This window comes from Ceratotherium simum, chromosome 3 (assembly GCF_057802395.1).
Source record: "Ceratotherium simum simum isolate JZ-2026a chromosome 3, ASM5780239v1, whole genome shotgun sequence".
Classification (NCBI taxonomy): domain Eukaryota; kingdom Metazoa; phylum Chordata; class Mammalia; order Perissodactyla; family Rhinocerotidae; genus Ceratotherium; species Ceratotherium simum.
In genome coordinates this window covers 35,669,447-35,677,928 of record NC_141902.1, presented here as the reverse complement: position 1 = coordinate 35,677,928, position 8,482 = coordinate 35,669,447, and the positions used below count along the sequence as shown (strand labels likewise).

Below are 8,482 nucleotides of genomic sequence, written 5' to 3'. Positions count from 1 at the left end.
GATTCTATTTAAATGAAGTGTCCAGAATAGGCAAATCATTAGAGATAGCAAGTAGATCAGTGTTTGCTTAGGGCTAGGGGTGTTGAGGGGAAATGGGTAGTGACTGCTAATGGGTATATGTTTTCTTTTTGGGTGATGGAAATTTCCCAAAATTGATTGTAATGATGGTTGCATAACTTTTCAAATATACTACAAACCATTTAATTGTACACTTAAAATTGGTGAATTATATAGTATATCCATTAAGTCTCAATAAAGTTCTTATAAAAAATAAAATAACGGGTTACCCTTTGTGTCCCAGTTTTTTCATTTCTATCTGTTAAATAAGGAGTTGAGTCATATGGTTGGTTATTTTCTTCCATTTCCACTATTCCATAATTCCATGGTTTTGTGATTACCAACAGACATCAATATTGTCACACATGTTTTTTTAATGGCTAACGAGTTTTAATAGTTTTAAGATGATCTTCAAATTATTTTTGGAAGTTTCTAGGGTATAAATAACAAACCAATGATCATTCTATTTATAAACTCAAAGTAAAAGCCACTGCTTTCCCGGACCATTTGAAGGGTCACTACTGGTATATGTATTGAGTCTCAAAAGAACTAGGTTTCTATATTACCTTGAATAGGGAAAATAGTATAAATAATAAAAAAAATTCCATCAGCTTATGTTGTTAAAAACTATCTCTTAGGGGCCGGCCCCGTGGCTTAGCTGTTAAGTGCGCGCGCTCCACAGCTGGTGGCCCGGGGTTCGGATCCCGGCCGCACACAGACACACCACTTCTCTGGCCATGCTGAGGCCGCGTCCCACATACAGCAACTAGAAGGATGTGCAGCTATGACAGACAACTATCTACTGGGACTTTGGGGGGAAAATAAATCAATAAAATTAAAAAAAAAAAAAAACAAAAAACTCTCTCTTAGCTCCACTGCCTGAGCAGCACATTTAATACACTGATTGATCATGTACTAGAGAAGCAAATCAAATCAAAATTTAATGTCTTTTGGAGAACAAAAACTTGGCAGACCTTATAAACTGAAGTTGTATAGAACAGTTTTAGTGATTAGAACTAAGAGGCTGTGATTTGACCCAGACATTGTATCAAGCTTCTTGTAAAATACATTTTTTCCCCCAAATATCTATGACCACTAAATGACAAAATCAGACAACACAAGAAAACACGAAATTCCAAAATGTAATCAGCTTCCAAGGATTACAATAATGATTTTGATGGTGTAGCTTGGCTGTTCTGGCATGTGATGAAGGTAGAAGAAAGGCGGCTCCTCCAGCCGTTTGGGGCTTGAAAAGGGTTTGTAGTATGAACTCAGTTGATAGATAAGCTTCCTATAGTACAACTTTTAATAATGTGTCTCACTGGTGGACTTTGGGAACCAATGGCTAGAGGCTGGCTAGTCTGACACAGGACAGTAAGAGAAGTGGCTTTCTCAAGCCAGGGACACAGGCTCATAACCATGGGAAGTGGTGATGTCAACAGTGAACAAGGCTCTGCAGAAAGTGTCATCTTTCTGTGTGAGTAGTCTGAAAGAGCTGACGGTCACCAAAGGCTGTTCAGAAAGGCACCACAAACAGGCAACAACACTAATTGCCGTGTCCTCTTTGGATGTGAGGAGGGTTCTATGTAGTTATCCAGAACTATAGCCATCATTAAAATAAATGCCACTTCTAAAAACAGAGATAGTCACAAGGGCAAAACATAAGCAAATTGGTTTAGAAGGGATGTCTCTGAAGTTACAGGGCCAGTAAAAAGTATAAGTTAAAACTGAATAAGGAGGTAACAGACAAAAGAGGAGAATGTAGGATTTTAGAGCTAACTGGAACCTGATTATCTTATCATGCTTTGTATTGATCAGGATAAGATAAGCTATACCAAAAAAATCAACTCAGAAATCTCTGTGGCTTAACACAACAAAAGTTTATTTCTCAGTTACACATGTCCCGTTTGGGTTGGCAGATACTGTCATTCATCTGATCATTCAAGGTTCTAAGCTCTTCTTTCCATATCATGATGATGCCACACATGCCTGTGTTGCTGTGGCAAGAGAATAGAAAGATGGAGAGGGCACGCTGTCTTCTCCCAGAAGTGACACGTGACTTGTGTTCACATTTCATTGGCCAGAGCTCAGGTACATGACTCCAAACCAACATCGAGGAAGCTGGGAAATGTAGTTTTCCTGTGAAACATTGAGGCAAAACACAACATTGCTTCCAGGTCACCATTATGTCCCATCTCCCCAATTTTTGCCTTATCCAGTTACCACTTAAATCTGCTTAATATTTTACTTTAAATCAATTCACTTAAAAAATCTAATTACTATTAATCTATTAATTATATTAAAATCTAACTTAAGCCGGTTTGATGTAACAATTACATATTTTTCTAATGTGCATTAAAATAAATAAAAACCTATTAAGGATATACAATGGATCTAAAATCTAAAATCACCTCCCACATCAGGGAGGTGGTAGGTCAACCACTTTAGATAAAACTAACCTAACCCTCCCATTTTAAGATAAGAAAACTGAGGCCCATCAGGATGACATAAGTCCCCCCAAATCCCACGGGAAGCTGAATGGCAAAGCCAGAATTAGAGTCTAGGTTTCCTTTCCACTATACCATGTTTTCAATCGTCTAAGTTTGTGGGGAAAGGATGTGGGCACTAGAAAAACAAACTGAGTCACTGCAATTAGGAGAATGAAAAAAAGCACAGGCACAATGTACAAATATCTTAGAGGAAAAACAAACCGGAAGGAAGAATTGTGAGGCTGCAAGACAGATGGGGTCTCTTGGAAAATATGACTCCCACACAAATCAGCAGATTTGGGTGCATGGCTGTCTAAAGGTTGTGGAGACACTGATTTTCTGAATTACTTAGACGCACTGAATAATTCTAGGGGCCTTGAGAACCACCATGAGAGTGGAGAGGAGCACATGTGGCTGGAGGAGCCATTGGGACAGTGGCTGGACTCTCTGCGCAGGGAGGCACAGGAAGTGTCATCTGTTCTATAGCTCACTGCCCTCTGTGCACGGCCACAAACCCTCAGGAGCACACTGCCGATAAACACAGGGAAGAGTATTACTTCCATTTGGATCAAAATAAAATACCAACAGGATTTTAAAATAAAATAATAATAAATAATAAATGCCATTTATTTAAAAATAAAATGCCAAAAGAAAACTCTTGGAGGGTTACTGAGAGTTCGTTAATATTTTATACAGCAGCTTTGTGAACAAATGCCTGCTTATGAAGATTCGCAATGGATGTCTGGTGATTTAATTTTACTAATTAGGATCATAGGATTTGGCACCTGAGGAGATTTTAGAGGTCATCTAGTATAGTGGTTGTAAATTTTCTTTTGAAATTTGTGAAAACATGTTCTTTGAAATAAGTCTTATGGACAAACTTACTACATGGAACAGAGAAGCAGAACCACTCTGGTGGGAGGAGAGTCTTAGTGAGCTTGGGCTGCTGTAACACAATACCATTGACTGTGTGGCTTAAACAAGACATTTATTACTCACAGTTCTGGAGGCTGGCAAGTCCAAGATTAGGGTGCAGCATGGTCAGATTCTGGTGAGGACTCTCTTCCTGGCTTGCATATGGCTGCCTTCTTGTTGTATCCTCACATGGTAGAGAAAAAGCGAGCTCTGTCCTTATAAGGGCACTAATTCCAACAGGAGGGCTCCACCTACACGACCTCATCTAAACATAATTACCTCCCAAAGGCCCCACTTCCAAATACCATCACAATGGGGATTAAGGCTTCAACATATGAAGCCGGAAGGTGGGTACACAAATATTCAGTCCTTAGCAAGGAGAAGGGGTTCTGGGGCTTTGCCAGCTTGGCTCCTCTTACCATACCCTCTTCCACCCTCTGAGCACAGCATAATATAATGCCCCATCATCCAGTCCAATGCCTTCATTTCAGGAATGCAGAAACTAGGCCTAGGGGGATTGTGGGGATTTCTGAGGCCACCCAGTCAGTCAACGGCAGAGTCAGAACTAGAATCATAATCTTGTGACTCATGTTGGGCCTTTCTGTGAGAATATTATGGTAAGAGACCATGATATTGTGATTTATGGACATTTTTGTCTATAATGTCAAAAAATTCTTTTTTATAAATAGTATCTAGAAATTGTATACTACTTGAAATAGATTATAAAATAGAGTTCTATCCTCTCTGGCCCTAGACAATGAAAGCACACAACACAGATAAGTTCTTTTCTTAAAGATTTATTGAGATAAAATTGACAAAAAATAAACTGGCATAAAATAAAATTGACATAAGATAAATATTAAAATTTACATTTGATAAGTTTTGAAATTAGTACGCACCTGTGAAATCATTATGAGAATCAAGATAATGAACATATTTATTACACCCAAAAGTTTTCTTGTGTCCTTTGTAATCCCCTCTCAACCTTCCCCACATCCTCTCCATTCCAAGGCAACAACTGTTTTGATTTCTGTCACTATATGTTAGTTTATAATATAGGAATTTATATAAATGGAATCATAGAGTATGTACTGTTTTTCTTCTCTGGCTGCTTTTTCTCAGCGTAATAATTTTGAGATTAATCCATTTTGCATGCATAAATGGTTATTCAATTGTACTGCTGAGAACTATTTCATTACATGGTTACCCCACACATTGTTTATCCATTGTCTGTTGGTGGACATTTGAGTTATTTTTAGTTTGACTGTCAACAAATAAAGCTGTTTTGAACATTTGTGTATAAGTTTCTATATGGGCATTTCTCTCGGTTATATACCTAGAAGTAGAATGGTTGGGTCGTGTAGTAAATGTATTATTGACTTTTTAAGAAACTGCCAAATTGTTTTCCAAAGAGGTAGTCCTACTTTACATTCCCACTTGTGAGACAGGAGAGTTACAGTTGCTCCACAAACTTGGTACGGTCAATCTTTTAAAATTTTAGTCATTCTAATAGTTATGTACAGATATCTCATTGCGGTTTTGTTATTTTAATCTAATTTTCTAATGGCTGATGATGTTGAGTAATGGTTTTATCAAATCTTTTGCCCAATTTTCAAATTGGGTTGTTTGTTTTTATATTATTGAGTTTTGAGGGTTCTTTATATATTCAAGGATACAAGGCCTTTATCAGATATGTGACTTGGTTTCCATCCTATTAATCACATCCTTCAAAGAGCAGAAGTTCTTAATTTTGATGAAGTCAGATTTATCAATTTTTCTTTTTTATAGATTGTGCTTTTGTTGTTGTACCTAAGAAATCTTTGCGTAATCCAAGGTCACAAAGATTTTGTTCTAGAAGTTTTAATTTTAGGTTTTACAGTTAGGTCTCTAATCCATTTTCAGTTAATTTTAGTATATAGTGGGAGGTATGGACTGAAGTTATTTCATCTTTTTTTTTGTATATGGGTACCCAATTGTTCAAGCACTGTTTGCCAAAAACACTACCGAATTGCCTGTACACCTTTGTCAAAAATCAGTTGTCCATACATGCTCTGGATCTATTTCTGTATTCTCTATTCTGTTCCATTGATGTATTTATTTCTATATCAGTGTCACACAATCTTGATTACTGTAGCTTTAGGATAAGTCTTGAAAGATAAAGTAAGTCCTTGACCTTTATTCTTAAAGGTAATTTTGGCTATTCTAGGTCCATTACATTTCCATATGAATTTTAAAATTCATAATGCCAAAAGGCCTGCTAAGATTTTGATTGACATTACATTGAAATTATAGATCAATTTGGGGAGAGTTTACATTAACAAAAATGAATCTTTTGATACATGAACATGGCATTTCTCTCCATTTATTCATATCTTCTTTCATTTCTTCAGCAACGTTTTGTAATTTTCGGTGTATAGGTCACATACATTTTGTGTCAGATTTATCCTTTAGTACTTTTGATGCAATTGTAAATTGTATTTTTTAAATTTCAATTTTTCATTGCTATTATATAGAAATATAATAGATTTCTATAGACTATCTTGTGTGCTGCAATTTTGCTAAACTCATAATTATGAGTTTTAGCAGCATTTTTGTAGATTTTGTCATATTTTATTGATAGACAATCATATTGTCTGTTAATAAAGACAGTTTTATTTCTTCCTGTCCAATCTGGATACTTTTTTTTTCTTTCTTGATTGCACTGATTAGAAACTCCAGTACAATATTGAATAGAAGTCATGAGAGTGTAGATCCTTGCCTTATTCCTAATCTTAAGGGGAAAGCATTCAGCCTTTTACCATTAAGTATGATGTTAACTGTATATTTTTCATAGCTGCCATTTCAGGTTGAAAAACTTTCCTATATTTCTAGTTAAAGAAAAATTTTTTTCAGGTATGGATGTTGGAGTTTGTCAAATACTTTTATACATGTATTGGGGAGGTCTTAAAAAATTCTGTTAATATGAGTAATCACATTGATTGATTTTCAAATGTTAAAACAACCTTGCATTCCCAGGATGTATTATTTTTAATATATTGTTGGACTTAATTTTGTAAAATCTTCTTAAGAATTTTGCTTTAATCTTCATGTAATGTATTGGGAGTAATTTTCTTTTCTTTTATGCCTTTGTCTCATTTTGGTGTCAGGGTAATGCTGGCCTCATAGAATGAGTTGGGAAATATTTCATCTTTAATTTTCTGGAAGATTTTGTGTAGAATTAGTATTATTTTTTTCTTAAATATTTGGTAGGATTCCTCAGCAAAATTATCTTGGCTTAGAGTTTTCTTTGTGTGAAGGCTTTTAACAAATTTAAGTGCTTTAATAAATATTGAGCTATTCAGGTTATCTGTTTTTCTTGAGTGAATTTTAGTAGTATGTGTCTTTCAAAGAATATGTTCATTTCATCTAAGTAGTAAAATTTATTGACATAAAATTGTTCTAATATATCCTAATTTCCCTTTTAATATCTGTAGAATTTGTAATGATATCCCCTCTCTCAATCCTGATATTAGTACTTTTTGTCTTCTCTTTTTTTATCCTGGTTAATTTGGCTAGAGGTTCATCAATTTTTATTGATCTTCTCACAGATAATTACTATGATACTTAAATGCCTTCTTGATTCCCTATTTTTTACTGTAACCCTAGTTCCCACATCTGGAGTCCCTGTACTACAAAGGGATGGTCTTTCCTCAAGGATAAAATCCAAGCTCAGGGTCACATGTAAGACCTCCTCTAACATTCTGCAATTGCTTAGGCTCCAGTCATGACAAACTACTTGTAATTTTCATAGTACACCAAAAATGTAATTTCTTCGTGTTTTTGCACATGCTATTTCCATTACCAAAAAATACCCTTTCCCTCTTCTTTTCCTTACTTCTGGTCATTCTTTAAAATTTAGCTTAGGAATTACTTTTTCCAGTATGCCTTCTTTGGTCACCCCTCACCTGGTTGGGGCTTGCCACTCAGTGTTTCCATAGCACTCTGTGCGTATAACTTTACAGAACTTATCATATTTGTATTACTGATATTCTGTTTACTTATCCGTTTCCTCCACTAGACTAAACTTCTACGTGCAAAAAGTGCCTTGCTCAGCTTTGTATTCTCACTGCTCAGGTCAACGACTGTCACAGAGTTGGAGTACAATAATGAGCCAACACTAAGCAGTGTTGTTTAGTCCAGTGGTTCTCAAAGTGTGGTCTGGATCAGCAACATCAGTATCACCTGGAAACTTGTTAGAGCTATAAATTCCAAGCGTCATCCAGCTTTAGCGAATCACTCTGAATTACTGTGGAGGTGAGACCCAGCAATCCACAGATAACAAGCCCTCCAGGTGATTCTGTTGCCTGCCAGAGTTTGAGAATCATTGACTTAGTAGCTAGGAAACAACTGGAGAGTCAGTGAGACCCCGTTCGAATTCTGCCTCTGTCAAATTCTTTGACCTGGAATAACTTATTATTTTTAAAACCTTAGGTCCTTCATATATAAAAAGGGGACAGTAGGAGCTATTTTATAGGACTGTTTAAGATGTAAATGAGATGATCAGGTAAAGCTTCTAGTGTAATAAACGACCCATGATGTGTGCTCAATATATGATAATGATGAACAGTAGTTAATAACATAATAATATTATAATTAATACCTGATGGAACAGAAGACTTCTGCTTATTGCAGTCTCTCTGGATATTATTTTCACTCTAAATGGAGCGAACTCTAAACGGAGGGAAGTAGAAAATGATCATTCTTGGAATCAAAATAGCCTAAGAAATAGCAGAATCAATGAGGAAAAGGAAAAGAAGGAAAAAGAGTGAGGGAGATGGATTTATTTTAGGAGGAGAAAACTCTGATGAACTTATTATTTGAAAACGTGGTACCCATAGTTTGCAATAAAATTCAAAATTACAGGTTTTTTGTTTGGGTGAGAATAAAGAGTCATGTTCAGAGTCTGAGAGGTACTGAATTTGGAAATTAACATCTTTCAGTTTCAAAAATCTTTTTGAGTACCAACCGTAGCTCAGGTATGG

General features: G+C 35.9%; 1 long non-coding RNA gene across 1 annotated transcript; it reads right to left on the bottom strand.

Annotated features, from left to right (window-relative positions):
- Positions 1–1,922: 1,922 nt before the first annotated feature.
- Positions 1,923–3,625, bottom strand: LOC147917526 (uncharacterized). Its single transcript, XR_015551716.1, has 2 exons — positions 3,546–3,625; positions 1,923–2,196 (listed from the first exon to the last, which is right to left on the bottom strand). It is a non-coding gene; the product is annotated as an uncharacterized LOC147917526 (long non-coding RNA).
- Positions 3,626–8,482: the final 4,857 nt, after the last annotated feature.